General features: G+C 28.5%; 1 long non-coding RNA gene across 1 annotated transcript; it reads left to right on the forward strand.

Annotated features, from left to right (window-relative positions):
* The first annotated feature begins 854 nt into the window (after positions 1 to 854).
* On the forward strand, positions 855 to 2,598 carry LOC111717606 (uncharacterized). Its single transcript, XR_002768836.1, has 3 exons — positions 855 to 936; positions 2,271 to 2,317; positions 2,520 to 2,598. It is a non-coding gene; the product is annotated as an uncharacterized LOC111717606 (long non-coding RNA).
* Positions 2,599 to 4,674: the final 2,076 nt, after the last annotated feature.

Genomic DNA, 4,674 nt, shown 5'->3' on the forward strand with positions numbered 1-4,674 from the left:
TCTTATTTAAAGGGACTGTACACGTAATTTGTTCTTATTTAAAGGGAATGTACACGTAATTTTAAGTGACCCTCAATGCAAAGATAGCAATGCCCGTTTTACAACGGTACCCTTGAAAACCTTTTTCTCATAATAATTGTATATTCTGACTCAGAAAGTGGCATTTCTGTGAATATCTCCAATAGTTTCTTATAAGCGAGAAATGCGAAAATAATGTTTACATCTTCAGAATATACAGTTTATATACAGTGATAACTAGAAAAAATGGAATAGGAAGACGACATTATATAAATAATTAAGTGTATTTGATGTTGTTACAAAGCAAATAGTTTTACTAGAAACTTATTAAATCATTAATGTAGTAAAATGGGGTCTGTTTACACTGCACAATTATTGTTTCTCATGCTCAGTTTACGTTTTAAAGTTATAACTTGATTATAAAAGTAGTCTTCCTATTTCAGAGATTTCTGGTTATCACTGTAACAAAATCATGCATATATAATTCATACCTGATCAGACAAAGCGTTTAAGGGCACTGTCGTAAATCGGGCATTGCCATCTTTTCACGGAGGGTCACTTGAAATTATGCTTACAATCCCTTTAATGTTTGACAATATTTCTCTGTGATGTGACTGTACAAATATTAGATACTCGGATTCACAAACCTTACCAAAACCAAAAGTATAAAAGGGACATTTCATCTCATTTAAAATAAACAAATATCTATCCTAACTCTTGTTCTAAAAAAGTTTTTGAAAGCCAGAATGTCGAGATCTCTTAATTGCTTATATCTTTATAGCTGATTATTTGGTATGCATAAATACAAATATAATATAATATTTAATTTCAGATTCTATGTAAAAAATGGCTTTAAGTTTCTCTTTACTATTCCTAATGGTCCTTTCCCCCGCACTCATAAGTTCCAGTAATACAAAGGTTTCTTCTAACAAAATTCTTTTATAAAATCAATGTACAGTGAGAACCATAAACTCTGGAATAAAAAGACGACCTTTAGACTCAATTTATGTCTTTAAATAGTACAATATGAACATGAGACACAGCAATTGTGCAGTGTGAACAAACCCATTTCACTTAATAAGGAACTTAATAATTACTTGTAAAACTATATATCATAGATAAACAAGAATATAGATCGCTAATGCAGATTAACAATTACTTGTAAAACTATATATCATAGATAAACAAGAATATAGATCGCTAATGCAGATTAACAATTACTTGTAAAACTATATATCATAGATAAACAAGAATATAGATCGCTAATGCAGATTAATAATTACTAGTAAAACTATATATCATAGATATACAATAATATAGATCGCTAATGCAGATTAATAATTACTAGTAAAACTATATATCATAGAAATATAGATCGCTAATGCAGATTAATAATTACTAGTAAAACTATATATCATAGATAAACAAGAATATAGATCGCTAATGCAGACTGTAAAGCTGAAAATTGTATTGCACATCATGAACTCGTCATTTGAAAAGGTCATTGAATACGCTTTACTTCTCGGGGTCAATCTGTAGAGCATATTTTTTACTAATTTATTCTTGTATATCTATGCTATAAATTTATCAAACAACATCAAATACACTTGTTATATTCTTTATACTCCACAGTTTTCTTTCTTGTTCTTTCTTTATATTTTTAGTTTTCAATATTGGTTCTCTTTCGTCTATTTATCAACATTCAAATTTTATTCAGAGTGAATTTTTAGGACACACACACACAGCAGAAACTCAATGTTGAAGCATTTTAAGAATTTGTGTTAGGTTAATATAAATATTTGCATACACTAAGCACAATGTTCATTTTTTTAACTTCCAGGAAATCATCCTAAAACATTTCTGCTATAACTGTTTTCCTTACGTTTGCAATCAGTTGAACACATATTTGTAATTTTTATGCTCAACCTATTAAATTTTTAGCGGAAAAATAAATCATTACTAGATTAGATTTGAATTTCTACAAGATTTTGAGCCTAGCCTTACCTCGAAACTAATTTTCCACTAAAATAATCAAACCATCTAACTTGGAATTCAATACCACGTTAAGTACATTTCCGTGGTTCTATAACCAATCAAAATTTGAGGCAAATCGTTAAAAGTGTTCCAGAATTATGATCAAACATATAAATGAGAGACAAGATTACTTCTTTGTATATATTGGTTCTTGTTGTCCCAATAACTAATTATCACTAATGTAATAAACTATAAATCTTTGATTTTTACTTTCCCAGGATTCCTGGATAATTCCTCGTTCTAACTCTATCTCACAAACAGACAGGTAGCAATATAAATAATATCAAATGAATAAATGAATAAATGAAAAAATGAATAAATAAATAAATAAATGAATAACTATTTAAATAAATAAATCAATAACTGAATAATTGAATAAATGAATAAATGAATAAATGAATACATGAATAAATGTATAAATGAATAAATGAATAAATGTATAAATGATTTAATGAATAAATGTTTAGAGATTATTTTAACATAATACAAACAGAAGATGGAGTTTCACAGTATTTTATTCTTAAAGAGGTAAAATTATTTCATAACAGGTTAGATATCTACATTCTACAGTACAGATATCTACATCCTACAGTACATATATCAACATCCTACAGTACATGTCATATGAAATAGTCAAACCTTATTCCGGAATCTAATTTTCATAAAAATTTTGCTAATGGAAATCAATATTTTTTTTTATTTATTTAAATAAGCTAATTCTAAACATGTTTTTCCAAAGTCTCAGTCAGCCATTTTTAATTTTAGTTTACAACATTTCAAAAAAATAATTTGTACCACGAAAAATCTTTGAGTCCATAGTGATTTATGTATTGCTTTAAAGCAAATGAGAAACAGTTAGAAGCTACTTTACATTATTGGAATATTGCTCATAATTCAATAAGCGAGAAATGCGAAAATAATGTTTACATCTTCAGAATATACAGTTTATATACAGTGATAACTAGAAAAAATGGAATAGGAAGACGACATTATATAAATAATTAAGTGTATTTGATGTTGTTACAAAGCAAATAGTTTTACTAGAAACTTATTAAATCATTAATGTAGTAAAATGGGGTCTGTTTACACTGCACAATTATTGTTTCTCATGCTCAGTTTACGTTTTAAAGTTATAACTTNAATTAAAATTTTTTTCTTCAAGGGGTTATTATAATTTGATTTCAAAAGGCAAGTTTTTAATCCTTTTTATTTCATTTTACCCACAAATTCACAAATTAAAACGCTAAAAATTGTTTGGTACTCCTAACCAAAACATACCTGGAGGATTTTTTAAGAACTGGGAGGGAGAAAAACTGGGCATATAAAGGTTTAATCATATAAAGGTGTGGTTTAATCTTTTCATATATAAAAGATTTATAGGATTCCTTAATATAGATAACAAAAACTAATCAAGATTGTTTTTTAAATTGATTGGGTGTTTTAGGGGGAAGGGGTCATGGCGTTCTAGGAATGCACAACAAATATTTCGCGCGCAGAGGTGTTCTAAAGCTCTCGTACGTCCCAGTCAGAATTAACTTCTACGTAAAAAGATTATATTATCGATTTGTATTTGATCATTGTACTTGTAGCTTAACTTATATATTCCAAGATGGCGTTGCCCAATTCACAATGGTACCCTAAAAAGCTTTGTCTCATCAAGAATTATGTGAAAATTTGAAATACTGATTTTTTTCTATTGAGGTTCCTCTACAAAAACATATAGGAATTTTCATAATTAAACACTAACTCAAGAAAACCGACAATATCTTCCACATTATTATTCCGTCAAAGGTTTCAAGGCCGGTATGGTTGTGAATCTGCACAATCATATTTGCACTGAGGGTCAATTGAAATTAAGCTTACAGTCCCTTTTCGTTCATAATTTAAATATATACAGGGGGGGGGGAGTAAAAAAAATACGGATTATCAATGTTTTGGACAATATTTTCAAAATAATTATTTTGTTTGGATTTTAGGCATAAATTTTCAAAATTTCACAAAAATTCATTAAAATTTAATGGGGAATAACAAAAAGCCGAAAAAATTAGAATGGAAATTTGCGGTAAATGTTATCAAATCATTACATTAGAACTATTATGACAATTCCAAATGCTAATTATTGCCATACATTTTTGTTTTTCTAACTATAATATTTTCAAAAAAGTTTTAATATGAAAAGTTTATTTTATGTGACGCCACTATATGTCAATACAGTAAAAAACTTGATTCCTACGTCTCAGGCCCAAGAAAGAAACCATCTATCATATTAGAACCTCTAAAGGCGGGGGAATACCAACAGCATTTTCAATAAAGAAATTTATTTTTCTAAAGTTGACGGCACTGAGAAATTGGGTGATTTAGTATGTTTTCATTTTATAACTTGAACGAGTTGAGTTAAAACTATTTTAAATTGGACTCTTAAATTCATCAATTCAGACAGAATATTAGACAAAAATGGCCCAATCGGGATAGATTTAAAAAGATTTTAAAAATAATTTTGTATAACTGCTGTTTCCACAATCCATCCACCTACCACAATCTTATCCTCTTGATGCTTCCACTTGCCCTCAACTACCACACTCCCAATTTGTTTAAAGTTTGAACAACGACCCCCTCTACCAC

Source organism: Eurytemora carolleeae, unplaced genomic scaffold (assembly GCF_000591075.1).
Source record: "Eurytemora carolleeae unplaced genomic scaffold, Eaff_2.0 scaffold2835, whole genome shotgun sequence".
Lineage (NCBI taxonomy): Eukaryota > Metazoa > Arthropoda > Copepoda > Calanoida > Temoridae > Eurytemora > Eurytemora carolleeae.